This window comes from Nematostella vectensis, chromosome 10 (genome assembly GCF_932526225.1).
Source record: "Nematostella vectensis chromosome 10, jaNemVect1.1, whole genome shotgun sequence".
NCBI lineage: Eukaryota > Metazoa > Cnidaria > Anthozoa > Actiniaria > Edwardsiidae > Nematostella > Nematostella vectensis.
The window spans coordinates 7,254,258-7,269,529 of record NC_064043.1 but is presented as its reverse complement, the minus strand read 5'-3'; the positions used below and the strand labels follow the sequence as shown (position 1 = coordinate 7,269,529).

Sequence of the window (15,272 nt, the reverse complement as noted above, 5' to 3'; positions counted from 1 at the left end):
TCTCGCAAATATTACTTAATTACTCATTACTTGAAAAAAAACATTAATTTTCTTTTAAAATGCGTTATGTTAAAGCAAATAACCATCCCTACCTGTTTAACTGAGAATCATGCTACAAAAAGTCAATTTACAATAGAGCTTAGAACCTGTTTGCCTTATTTTCTTGAAGAAAAGGCAGAAATACTACGTTATGTTTTAAGCATAAGTTTCTCTTAGTCATTACTCTTTTGGTCATTACTTAAAAAAAACTTTAATGACAAGCAGGTAGGTAACGGCAAAAACAAATTAACACATTTTTAATACCAAGCTCAAGTATTCGACAAGGGTTGTATAGAGGAGTCGCATAAGGAGAGCAAAACTAAAACTTGCGGAACATATTATCTTAAAGCTAATTTCTCGAGAGGCGCTATATCATATCCTGGACCACGTCATATGATATCTTTGAGCAGTACTTCTAGTTGGTAAATTAGATTTAGGGTACCTGAGAAAAGGTATTCCCAACGGCCAGGATTGAAAAGCAAATAATTATTGATATAGCACACCTCAAAGAGAAAAAAAAGGACAAGAGGGCACTTTAAGCAGGATTACAGCCACAGGCTAAATTACTATCGCCGACGTTATAACTCATAATGTCTCATCCGGACTGCTACTTAGGGTGTACAGTTTCCATCAAAATAATAATCATAACTAGAATTCACCTTCCTTAAAGCATACTTTAAATATAACTAACCACTGAGACAATGGACATGTAGCTGTTAGCACCCATAAAAGTCACTATCACTAAGGAACCCAATCTCGTTGATTGGACTTAATTTTTAAATTGGTACACAGAGAAAAAGGCGGGTATTAACTCTCTAGCGCCTCCCTCGATGACGAAATTGATTCGATGCCGTCAATTTCTTTGGGAATGCGTCAGTTAAGAACACTTCATCAATATAATACATAAGTCACCAGATTCTCTTGAAAACATGAAATGTGCGTCTTTGAGATGGTATTTAGCTTATATGACTTTATTTTCCATTTTTGAGTGTTTGCAAGTGTCAGGCAAACCATAGATTGAACAACGTTATAAAAACACTCTAGAAACAACGAACAAGTTTATTAGAGAACTAAATAAATATATATTAGGCGCGGAACAGAAGTCGCCAATATGGCTAATAACCTTAATAAGGGCGTTTTTGTCGGTGAGCAATGGCCTTAAGGCGAGGCCATCAATCTTCCATATGAATTTCGTCCGCTAAGCACTCCAATAAAGGGAACGTATAACATAAAATTTAGATAGAAAATAAAATATCAACAGCTTTTCGAAAATAGATTTGTCATGGCAGGGAGCTAATTTGTGATGAGCTTACGGAAGATTAAAAGCGTTGTACAAAAAACTGTGTTTACAAACTTCAACGTCTTCCTAACAAAAATGGATTGTTTGTACTAGAGACTGCTGCATACGTTATGTTTATTCCCATGCCTTTCGATGTTGTGAATTACTGTAGAAGCTTTCCTATAGTTAATGATACGTAAGTCATTTGGTGCTTTCGATTTTTAGTCGAATTGAAATATTTAACCCCTTTTTCTTCTCAATGATATTAAAAATTAAGCATCCCTTGAGGCAATAGTTCAATAATTTACACATCTAGCAGATTTTAGTAAATCTCACTAAAATCACCCTTTTTAGAAAAAATATAGTCTAGGTAGGTGTGTAAATCAACTCAATTACTGAATTCAAAGCACCAATCAGGAATGACTCATTCCCGATGCCCCTTAAGCAGCAGCTGCTTTAGTCATTGACAAAAACTTCAAAATTGTATGCTCATTAACGTGATAAAAGCCTGTGTGTAAATTCGTAGAGGAAAAGCGGGAAACCGGACCACTTGCTAACACTCGACTTGCAGTCTGCAAGGAACACGGACCTCTTGGGCAACCTCTTAACGTAAGTCAAACCCCAACCAATCTATTATAGCAAAGTCTTAGTTACACCATAACGTACAGACGTTACCTTTCCTTTACATTCTAGGCATATTATAGGGAAACGAAAACCTCAGTTTCCAAAAGCCCAAGTGAAACTTTTCGTTTTCATGCAAAGAAACTCAAATGTAATTTTTCCAAGTAGACTTGAAAACCGTAAGCGAATTTCTTTCATTTATTTCACGATAAATTTAAAGTTCAGTCACCTTTTTGTATCAACCCCCGATTAACGAAAATCTCCGTATATTTGTTTATCGAAAAACCACTAAGTATTTGATGTTTTTTTTTTCATGCAATTTCACTTTTTTAATAGTAAACGCCGTATTTTCCTAGCAAAATTTGGTTAGAAAAGCAAAGGCATCCACAAAGAGGGAATGTAAGTACCTCCTTGCATATATGTCTGGAAGGCCATTAATGAATTCTTCAGAAGAATTCTCGCTTCCTATTAAAACAAATAAAATATTTGTTTCAATATATATAAGGGCGAACAGAATAGTGCTTTTCCTAAAGCAAATATAGAGTAAAACAATGATATTTTCCCTAAGAACAGTTTTCCTAGTTTTCCCGATCATGTTCTTAAGGGGATTTTTATACGATAACTTCGAGATGTTTACCAAATATGAGAGGGATTTTGAGGTATGTGAGTAATATCAGATTTGATTAGGAACATAACCCTCAAGGCCACGAAAGGGAATGACTATAGCCGTAATTACAAATTTGGCCCTCAGTGCAACCTGCTAAAACCATAAAATTCATTAGTCCAAAATCATGAGTCGATTGAAACTTGGCCTTTATGTAGAAATGGGCAGTTCTTAGAATGAAAATGGTTAATCTATTTTTCGTTGGATATGGATGGTTCATCTATTGTATAAAATCGTTTTATTTCGCCTTTTTTATATTTTTACATACAACTGAAACGACTCCCAGATAAATGCATGTATTAAATAATGCATTATCAGTATGAAAGTTAAGTACTCAGTACATTACGTCATTTACTATACTCAAGACCTCACTCTAAATTCTAAAATAAATAGCCCAGGGCTTCAAGAGCATGGCGACAATTTAGTACCCAGTGCCTCATTACACCCTCAATATCTGTCACGTCATGAACGGATGATAAATATCGCTTCTCCTTAAATTATCTCAGTCATGGCTTTTGATTACTAGTGGAAAGTTTAAATATCCATGTAAGCGATAAATTGATTTCTAGCGCCACATTTTTTAGCTTTTTTTGGGGAAAATGGGAAGTTAAGGGGCCCCTACATTTTTTCTTTCAAATTTCGCGAGGGATACGATTGTAGGCGTGAAACCTTGTTTCAAACCAATGAAAGCGAGCGAAATTTAAACCAATCAACGTCTACATCATGCTCACGTGGTATAAAGCTTTATAAAAAGTCTTCAAGAGGAATCGGATTTCCGTCAGTAAATAAATACATCAAAAGAAAAATAGAAAAAAGCCCAAAAATGTTTAACCTGGAAATATAGATGGAATTAACAGATTTTATGTTAAATAAAATAATTCACTAAATTCAAAGTTTCGTTCAAATAACATAAAACATGATTAAGCTTCATTATAGTGAATAGACAGGATTATAGCCAAATATTTATTTCCTTCAAATAATATATTTCATTGAAATGGTCATGCAATCTACCAAAAGCAACAATTGTAAAACCTCATATCATTGGTCACAATGTGTTCATGGGTACGTTTGGATGTAATTACATATAGACCGTGTGATAAAAGTCCCGCTAGTAAACAGCATGGCTAAACAATGTAAATGCGACCTCCGGGGAAAACTCTATTGTGCTTATTGAAGGTAAAGTAAGGCAAGGAATAATGGTTTATCGTGACCGTTTGATTGCTAAAGGAAGTGAGGTACACCGACCGAAAGGATTGCGCGGTGACAATAAAGTACTTATAAGTGAAATAAAAGCAGTTATAATAAAATATAGTTACAAAAACACAAAAAACCTTCACTCAAATTCTTCCCCTTTAGCCGGCGGAGTTTAACTATCACAATGAATTTTATATTATTATTTCTTTAAACAACAGATGGTCGATCGAGACTCTTCTAATTTTGGTATCATTTAAATACCAATTTCCAACTAATAATTATGGGGAAAAAATTACACTACTGTTGTAGGTATAAAAGGGAATTTCGTAAATGTTCCATCATCGAAATATCGATAACTGATTTTCATTAATTTTACAGAGAAATCATGTAAAAAAAATCTTGTGGTTTGACCAAGCTCTCTCAACAAAGATGTGAAAAAAGCGAAGTACCCCACGAAAACAAAGAACCCCACGCATTGAAACTTGCTAATCTAATATAAGCACACAAACGTGGACCCCTGTTTGCCATCGATCTTTTCTCAATATCACTTCCTAACCACAGCCGAGTTTTGTACGAGGGACGCTAAATTCCGAGCGATAATAGCCTGATTAAGGAAGCCTACAAATCGATTGACTGCCAGTTCACATGGTTTATTGGCAACTTGAGTAGAGATATTGCTCTATGAGGTAAAGGCCCGACAAAAATCTGCGGTTGACCACCGAAAACCAGCTAGAGATCGTTTCCCTTTGCTTTCCAATGCGCAGAAATTGAAAATATTTGTTTTGGTTCCGGCTGTTTTTGGTAGCACGTGGCTAAGAGTACAGAAACGACGCTTACAGCACAAGATAAACAGCTCTTTATTATATTTGATTTCTTACTCATAATCTGCTTTGTTCTCTTTTAGATAGTGATGGAAGCGTTTCGGAGTCTTTTTAGCTCTTTGCAAACATCTTTTTGGATGATTCATAAATCAAGTTACTAGAGTAAACTCTCTATTCTCTTTTTTGTGCTTACTTTCCACTGGAATCAATTTGTGTAGGATTGCAGTGTGTAAATTATACCATTAATCCTTTTTTGTCTCAGCCTTTGTTCACGAGTTTCTAATTTATCAGATAACATGTAGCTACGAAACAAAAGTGATACACCAAAGAAAAGCTTGCATCACAATAATCTTCCGCGACTCAATACCAAGAAGTCACCAATCTCTAATCAGGTATTCCGGTAAAGGCGTTATTAATTTAACAGGACAATAATCTGAGCTTTATCATCCAGTAAATAAAACATTCAATGTAGTTTACTTGAAGGCGAATAGTCAGGCAAAAAGACTTCCTTATCAAGATTTGATTATTTTATTTTTAGAATTCAAATACAAAAAAGTTTAGATATCTTCAATTTTGAATCTCTACTTATTTGTGCCTTTTATGGATTAAAAGGCACGTTATTGCTTCCGTAAATAGTAGAGCCCCACTTCGTTTGATTAACGCAGATTTAGTTACGACTGTTCTTTGAATAATGCAATACAATTCAATCAGTTCAAGTACATTTTACTAAACGCCTTTATTCGCCTTCACTCGTTTTTACGTTTTGAGGCCGAGATGTTGCCAACGCAAAACTAAACATCTCAAAATGACCTCACAAGTATTTTGTTTCTTAAAATCCATCGCATCTTACAGTGTGGGCCAAATGGGGGAAAAGATATGGCTTAACGTTCAGCTGCTGTTAAGCCAGATATTTGTCAACGAAAAAATATATAGAAGAGGAACTCGTGTGTAATCTCTTCAGAAAACTCACGAGAAAAGACAAACATTTCTTTCAATAAACGTAGCACTTTTCATATTAACATTTTATGTGTTTTCTAAAAAAGACAACTAACTAGATTACAAGTTGCTTATAGCCAGAGATTACCTCGGTAATGGTATTTTCATTAAAACAAAAACTACGAGGAATACACTACAAACATAATTTTTGGCGATGTATATCTTTTGGATCATTTGTCAAACTAAAAAAGCCCCTAACAGATTATTCATCAGATAGGGTTTTCCTTTATTTTTCCGAAAAGTCAAGTTCGTTTGAATAGGATTCGAAACTGTCACACCTAATTTCCTTTAAGTCGCGTAAAATTTTCCATGAAATAATGCACAAACAACGCGCGCGCTCATATAAGCGTATACACGACCACTTTCAATTCTGATTACTTTGCTTGTATATGATAAACATTGAACGCAAGCCACTCACATAATCTCTACCTTACTCTAAGTGGCTTTTGCTACGGAAATCTCTCACTTGTGTGTATCGCCAACATTTTCATTCCTACACAAAAGTCGGTTGATCCTTGCGTTTATCGAGTCAGTGATCGTGTTATTTCATAAATCAAGATTTCTTTTAATCCGACGCCTCAAACAAACACATGTTTAACATGTTTAGTGAACGGCTATGATGCGAGCTGTGTAGCCGGATGCTTCATGTAATTACAACAATTCGCATGTCACCTGCCTGAAGATTTAGCCTCCACACACACGCATGCAAATGAGACTTAGTCCTATAAATGAGTCTCGACCCACGGCAAAGTCTATACATTTGTACGGATCACGCCTAGCTACGCGAAGCCGTAAGTACCCGCATTTATGCTTTGGTTGACTTTCCCTTGCCTAGATACTGCACTTACGTTCCATAGGAACCGGTTTCACGAGTAAAACAAGACTTAACCTAGGCAAATTAATAATCATAAAATAGTGTTTTCAATCTACCCTTGAGTATATTATGAGAGTTTCCCCTATTTTTTGTTCAAAGGTTTCTAAATATCGATGTGTTCATTATATAAACCGTTAATTCACGTTCTTACATTCTTGGTTCTCCGGTTACGGCAACCATTACCTAAAATCCGGCCTTAAATAAATTCTTCTACTTATTTTACATGTACTCCAATCCTAAACGAAACATGTTGTGTCTTATTTAATAACAGTACATATTCTCTTTGCCTTCTTTAATTGTGCAGGTAAATTGTCAATCTATTAAGGTTATACGGGAATTCTATTCTTCCCTATTCTTGTTTGTTAATTGTTTCTTTCATTTTTTGGGTAAGATTCATGCAGAGCATGTAAAAAGTCAACCTCAATTATCTTAGTTTCTCGAGTATATTTTTCCTAAAATCTATATACATGAGCTTTTTTATTTCGTTGTCGAAGTGATTACTTAAAGTACTTTTTTCACATCCGATCGAAATTTACATAGTAGCTAAGACTAGAGAAATCCATTTCGCAATTTCTCTACACCTTAAACAAAGGCAAATCAGTTTCGCGAAATGACGATGCTTTTTAGATAAAGCACTTACGATGAACGGCCCGATAAAGTAATATTGGAAGGTTAGAAAACCTTACTTAACAATTCCAGCAAATAGGATGCTGTAAGAAAATACGTAAAACAATCCTGTTACTGTATAGGTCCTCTTTATTTCTCGTTTTATCCACGTTGAGAGATTCCTATCTGGCTATGGTTTTCAATGTGTTATCCGATTCGGAGGTGACCAGAAATTGGGTGTGACGCTCGTAAAAGGCTAGTCAAAAGTCACAAATAAGCAGTTATTATCACACCAATATAGATTGAAGATAGGGTTGGGAACGAACAAAAACAGGAAACCTTTTTCGGGCGATTAAAAGGGAGTGTGTAGAAAACAGGGAAATAACAGTCTGGCATGAAAAGTTCTAAGTAGGAGACAATAATTTGGCACCTTTTTGGGTGTATCACATTTATGGTGTATTACATTCAGTTTACATTCTCTAAAAAAAGAGTAGTCTAACAGGTTTCGAGCTGAAGCGCTTCTTAACAGCCAAAGAGAGTGAGACATGCTGAAATATACTTTTATTTTCTATTTGAAGATAAGATGACTCATTTGATTTCATCACACGTAAATGTCGATCAAAAGAGGACATGCAATAAAATAGCAAATTTCTTATTGTACAGTATACAAATACTGTCTGGTACAAGCAATTGAAAGACAAAAAAAAATCACTGTTTCTGTGGGTATTTCATTTTCATTATACCTCTCAACAAACCACACATTATATACAAAGTGTTTAATTTGGGCTTCTACATGTTTTGCTTGATTAAAAACTTACCTAATCTTTTACTATAAACGCATTACGCTAATACCGTTGCTGGGTTTGAGCCGCCAAATGTGACATACCCAAAGTCGTAATAAAATTACATCTCACCTTTCATTACGAACAAGCGCTGACGAGGAGACTAATGTGAAATGTTTTCTTTTTCATGAAAAAAAAATCTTGGTTATTTTTTTTTTTCTTCATCTTTCGGGTCGTATTCCGTGCTGTAATCTCTGGGTCTCATTAAGATAAAAAAAAACATCTATTACAATATAATGATAGTGAAAACGCCAGAAAAAAGTGCAAAGTGATGTTACCATTGACAGGTCCGAGTTTGATGACTCATATTCTTTAAATGGGTTCATTAAAAAGAACATTAAAGAAACCCGTTCTGTCTGGCCTTTAAAAAAGGTCTGTAAAAAAGCAATCTGAGTTTTGTCCAAAAATAACAGCAGATTCTCCCCATAAGATGACAGATATAATGAGCAAAAAATGATGCTTATCTTTAAGATTATGTTTTCGGTTTATAGAAGGTTCCCTGAGGAGTTGTTCCATTCTTTTCAGTTCTCATTTTTCCGAAAAAAAAAAACAACTTAAAACGATCCTTGTACGATGCAAAAATCTCATGATAATGAACCTACTCCTTTGATATGACATTTGAAAACTATGCGTGTACACAAAATACTCAAAGCACAGTAAGATCGCAATAATCATCACTTAATTATTTTCCTGGAATTAAGTTCCATGATCTTTAAGTAGTTTTATTATTAAAATGGTAACAAGAATTAAAGCCTTTGGCTTGTGTGAAACTGTACTTAAGAGGTTTTTAAATGTTTTTAATTCATATTAATATATTCTAGAGAAATTAAAAAACATTTGTGTTTTCGCAGAGGTCAATTTCCCGGTTCGCACACTGTGCCAATATTTCAATGGTTTATCTATTCAAATAATAAGGAATGAGACGTGCTCAATGCGCACGAGCTAAAACCAACTTCCCCTCATTGAATCCTATTAAAACTTCGCCGAAAACGTAAAAGAAAGGAAGCAAAGTATTGTTCCGGATGTCAAAAAGAGCGAAGAAACGACAGCACAAATGGTTTTATCACCAGAGTCAACTCCTAAAGTAAAAATGTTTTCTTTTATCTAGACTCTAAAGTGGGGCATTTTCAAATCTCAATTCATTCGTTAAATTGGGTCGAGAGAAATTCAGAAAGTGACAGTCGTTATTAAATCCTCAACATTAAACTGGTGAAACTCGCATAAAAATAGATTTACAGCCCAAGCTCCAAACAGTTACATGTCGTAATCGTGATTTTTTTTTACTTATGTCGAACCATTGTCACATTGGGAGCCAATTGTCTATTACCCCTTGCGCCATTCTCCTGTACGGTACAGAAAATTGACACGGTTTTTCTTTGCGAACAGACTTGAGGATCAACGAATCTTCGCTAAATCAGGAGCCATTTTGTAATTTTAAGGCATCTTCTAATAAGATCATAAGGGTGTGGGCGTGGTGGGTGGGTGGGCGTATAGTGTGCAACACTCTTAGACATGTCAAGGATCACAATTGCACGTCATTTGTTTAAAAGTTTGTACACCAATTCTTAATCAAATATTCAAAAACAATTTTAGGGATCTCACTTGGCTCTTTCCCAACACCTGCACCGATGGCAAGGTGCCTTTATTATTATTATTTTTTTTATTGTTATGCTTTTTAAGAAACGTTTCGTTTCTTAGAGAAGAGTATAATTCGGCATAATCATATCAAGCGCGAAATTCGCCTTTCTTCATCTCGACGGAAATGTTATCTTAGGTGAAATGACCACAACTTAAACCCCAATTGGTATGTGAAAATACGCTATGATAGTCTAACTATTTGAGTACTGACGTCTATAAATGCGAATTACGTTTAAGTAAGATAAATACCATCTAAGCATTCCAGCAGGCGTACATCATCCCACATAGCTTGTCATATCCCACATCACTCGTCCTAAGTGGAGGAAATAAATAAAGTAAACAATGACGTGATGGGGGGACAAATAGTACTAAAAACAAAAACAAACATGCTATGCAACCATAGGTCCACAAATTCCGCTCTTCTAAAGTAAAACTGGATATTGCAAATAAATTTACTGCAAGGAATTTGTTTATGTTATTTTACATTCATCATTCTGAAATATGAAACTAAATTTTCAAAAAAAAATATATCAACGCAAAATTAGCTGAGCGTTTGGTAAAAAAAGCGAGTGCTAAAGTATATAACCAAGTGGCGCATTTAGCGAAATAGGAAATAGCTACCGGTAAGTCCCAATAAATGACTATGCCAATAACGCAAAAAGATTAATTATTCAATTATCGCAAGTCAAAATGAAGGGCCGTAAAAGTACTGAATGAGTTATAGCAGCGAACTGCGGATATTTACCGGAGATCGATCGGTGACAGTTATAAGAAAAACTTGTCTGTTATTGAAGCAACAATTTCCCATAGCATTGGCTGGTTAAGGACGAAAGTGTGAGCGATTTGGCCTGGTAATAGTTACAGAAAGTATTAGGCAAAGATAAGTTCATAAATACGCCATGGCGTACATAAATTAAGGATACAATATTATAAGAAACAGAAAATCACTGGAGAAAATATACCATATGAATTGACATACATTAGGGAAAGAATTAACAATAAACACTATTCTCTACAGTTCTAATAAAGACTCTATTTGCTTACAGGTTTGATAAATAAAAGGCAAGAAATACTTTTACAAAGGTGAGGTTCTCACAATTTTACCATTCTACGTACAGCTGCTATAAATGGCTTTCTTAATAATCTTATTTCTATTTTCAATATTTTACACATTTTCGCGCATAGATTGCAACGATGGTTAAACCGCCTTCGTTATTTAATTTTTTTGTCTTATAATCATTATGCCCTGTGCATTCAGACTCTAGCCCAATTAAACCTGGCACTGTTCGCACACTGTGTTAGGGGGTGCTGCGAGGAAACATTGCCTTTATCTTATGGTCAGTCGAACAAGACTCTTCGGCAATGGTGGAGTTAGTACTTCATGTAGCCATCGATATGTTTGCTTTAGAGAAATGGTTAGGGTCAGTTTCTAGGAGACACTACATTGATGGCTACAGGAAGTACCAACCGTTGCTGGCCGATGTTGGCGCCGTTTGCACAGACCTGCTTAGGCGTGACCATAAGCTTGCTTATACGCGAAAAACCTAGTATATGTGGATCTCTTTAAAAAAACCTTAAACTGAGAGCCAAACAATTATTTTATATTTGCAGCTACAAAACATCTTTTCCATCCTCAGTATCTTAAGGTCTCGGTAAAGGTAAACGACGTGTCCGCGGGAAAAAAATATTGTCGCTCCGCAATTTTCACTACATGCACAAACTATATATCAAATAAAAGATAAAAGATTGAATTATCTCCTGCAAGTTTTATTTTTGCAATAGCTAATTCCGTGTTTAAGTTTTTAGGACTCAAACTTAAAAGTACGGAGTTTACTCTAGAGCGTAATGCACCTTCGCGTTATTGCGCATGCACTTGCACGTAATTGCATCTCAATGACAGATAGATGATCTACCAAAGTGTGTGAGGACTTTTTGTTATTTGACACTGTCAACAAAATATCACGAATCAAAGTTGGAACTCTTATTTCTGGCGAAATACGGACACGAAAAGTGCTATAAACGCGATCTTTAGTCGAAAATTCCTCACACACTTTAGGACATTGCATAATTATCGTTCAGATTCCGAAAATTTGAAGGTGATATCTTAAAACCCGTCGCGAGGTTACGCCCGACAAGCTCGAGTTCTCGCCTCAAAATGATACGCTAGAAAAGCCAAAGATTTGGCGTGAATTCACGGTCAACAGGTCACGATAGCAAAGGCCTATTTTAGTCGTCTTAGAATGCGATTTATGGAATTTTCTTTCTTTTTTTGTTTTTGCAAAAATAAAGTTTAAGAACTATTGATACAGGTTTTGCAAAAACCACAAAAACAAACAGTGGTATCAAATTTACCTTTACCCAGACCTTAACCACATATAAAGTACATTAAATTGGTATATTACCAACTCGATAACCATGCCAGCCGCTACCATATATATGTGCTAGTGACATATATATTCTAAATCTATCGAAACTATTGGGCCACCTACTATGCTTATCTCAACTACGCTTATCTCACATCATTTCTCTTATCAAATAATAATGTATCTTCGTGTAATAGTTTCCAATTTGAATTGTCCTTTGATTGTTCTATATATACTAATGATAATCCAAACTATTACAAATAAATTAATTCATTTGAATCAAAATCTATTATTAATTCATTTAAATCAAAACTATTACAAATAAATTAATTCATTTGAATCAAAATCCCTTATATTTCTATTGTTTTCCAGATGAAGTCCGTAATTGCAGTTCTTGTTCTCTCGCTGGTTCTCGTCAACTTAACACAAGCAGCGAAGGACGATCGATGGAAGGCGTGCCGCATGAAGTGCTACACCGAAAGCAAACTGTGCATGAACAACGACTCCAAGTGTTTCGACTCCCAATCGTGTAATAGCTGCATTCAACAAGTATACAGCCCGTGTTTCAATAGATGCCAAGAGATGCTCCGACGGCGAGAGGCCTTTAAACGTATGTTCGCATTTGACGAGGAGAATTAAAGACCAAGAACTATATTCCGGACATTCAATTGTTTTTATCTAAAACACTGTAATGATACACCGCCAAGTTCTGCAAAGACACACATCGGAAACCTATATATTTAGATAAAATTTCAACACTCATTTTTGGTCTATGATTTTTTTTTTTTTTTTGACCTGTTTATAAGCTGGTCAACTTTGCACCCACGTTATTTTACGTAACGGCCAGGAAGTTTCTCATTTGTAGAAACTAGTAACGGCAAATCACAACTTGTGACTGAATCACGTGGTTAGATAGGGAGAGGAGAGGAAGGAGAATCGCCTTCGTTCACTTAGATACACACAAAGTGATCTAGAAGTCACAATTATGATACAACCTCCACCAAAAAAGATTACAAAGTATGATATGTGCGAATAAATTTAGCCATCATCGACTGTCTAGTGTGCCTATTTTTTACTATTTTACTTAATCATGGAAAAGATTTTAAATGACTGAAAATGATGATATTTAGGGATGGGTTAAAATTTAACGTTTTAAGGTTTTAAGTAATAAACAATAACTAAACAATTAACTAATAAACAAAGGCTTCTGTTATCAAGCCTTAAATCAGATAGATATCTTGTAAAAAGTTTAAAACAATATCAAAGCAAACTTCGGAGGTGGGTTGGTGGGTAAAGGGCCAACTAAATTGTCCATGGGCCAATACAAGAAATAATCGATTTTACTACCATTTTAAGGGAATAAGGCTATCATCAATTTTTAGAAATCTCATTATTTACCCAGTTTTATAAGTTTCCATGATAGCCGTGCCAAAAACGTAGCTATTATAGATAAAACACGTGATATAATAGGGTTATTTCCGAGAGGGCCTTGTCCATTTAAATCACTTGCTTTATTTAGGTCAATTTCCAAAAAATCGTTATGGAATCCAGTTAGATCGAGTATTAATATGTAATTAACCTCAATTTGTTTCAGCAGCACATGAGCTCACTGTTATGCCATTTAGTGGTTGCTATGGCAACATAGCCGCCAATATTAACTTTCTTGGTCAAATGGTCCATTACAATCTTTTTTTCAACAGATTGTTTAACCAGAAGTGTCGTTATACTGTGCTTGACTATACTATAAACCAATATCAAAAAAGGCACATCAGAGAATAAATTAAATTATCACTTGTTTACTTCCGGTCGGTTACGTAACAAACTCCGATTATTTTTAATGGAAAAATATTTCAAAATTGTTAAAAGCAGTGTGTCTATGGGAAAGTTCTTAGAGGATGTGACTGAGAATTTAGAGCGGATGCCCTGTTTTATAGCGCAGATTCTAATAGATATTCTTTTGTCTTTTGTTGGTTAAGGTCGGTTGAGGAAGTAAACTGGTGACAATGCCATTTAATTGAAAAAAAAAATGCTCTGGCACCTTACATGGTTGCAAAACCCAATAATACATTGCTATGCAATTATTGCGTTAAAATGCAAATGCAATATGTATTTCGTTATTCATGCCAGTTTTCATCATCATCATCATTTATAAGTCAATTCATAATTCAATATTAGAGTTTGAAAAAAATCGGAGCACAGGATGTTGGTCTAACAATTTCAAAAGCGCTCACTTGCCTTTCCTAGCCCGCAAACTATCGCAAAGTATGCACTTTTCGGGAGGCAGCGGCACGTTTACTGAACACTAGAGGTTTGGAAAATTCTTGAACGACAGGCAACGGTGAAAGACATCTGTATTGCCAGGATAAAACCATACAATGGCAAGGGTGCTATTTCAAGCAGCGTGGTGTGCGTGCAACACTGGCAGCCTTGTGTCCGCTTTTTCTTGTGTTGACCTCAAATCAAATCAAACAGCACCCGGAGCATCGGTCAATATTTTGTAACACTCCTCTCCATTTGTTGGAAGGCCTTCCCGACGACATGTCTACCATACATCAGATTCCTTGATTTTTTATTCAGATGCCAATTTACTTGCTAAGAAACTCAGAAGTTATTTTCTTTGACGTTTATTAATATTCGCCCAGCCTCCAGCAATCAGCTCCCGTGTCTAGCTCTTTTACTAAAGGTCTGTATGCTTGGCCCCTGATTCGCTCTGTAGGAGATGACGTATCTATATTTTCCAATAAGGTAATAATTTAAAAAATAGCACTGCAGTGCCAAAAAGCCTTTTAGTGCCACCTGGAGTCGGGGTGTACTTGTTGACTCTTGTTATCTCTTCGAGTGCTTGCTCTCAGCATGCGTGACGGTCGAGATGGGATATTTCTGATAAGATGAAAATTGTCTTGCGAACTTGATGTTATCATATAGTCGAAACACCATTACCCGATACTTCATCCAAGTTGATTACCCAGAATGCAATGTAAATGTAGCAATTACTTTTTACGTACATAATCATGCTAAAAGCCAAACTTTTGCAAATACTTTACATCTGTTACATCTGTACTTTGTTACTTTTACCTATTTTCTTTAAAAAAATCAATATTATTTATAATTCTGTCGCTTTTAATTTAGAGCCTTGTTTTCATGCAGAAGAGTCTTCATTTCATATTTTCAATAATAAAAATAACTTCTTTAGCTACGCTTTTGTAATGGCTTTCATACATCTTTGGAAACCACTCGGTGTTTTCTTCAAGCTGAGACTCGAGATTGTTAGTCCCTTGAAATTGTAGTAAAATGCACCTGGCCTATGGACTAAAGTAGAGAATGCGAAAAAATAT

The 15,272-nt window shown here is 35.3% G+C and overlaps 1 long non-coding RNA gene across 1 annotated transcript; it reads left to right on the top strand.

Annotated features, from left to right (window-relative positions):
• The first annotated feature begins 2,388 nt into the window (after positions 1 to 2,388).
• LOC116604592 lies at positions 2,389 to 12,990 on the top strand. Its single transcript, XR_004291135.2, has 4 exons — positions 2,389 to 4,483; positions 4,910 to 6,405; positions 10,621 to 10,657; positions 12,310 to 12,990. It is a non-coding gene; the product is annotated as an uncharacterized LOC116604592 (long non-coding RNA).
• The last annotated feature ends 2,282 nt before the right edge of the window (positions 12,991 to 15,272 follow it).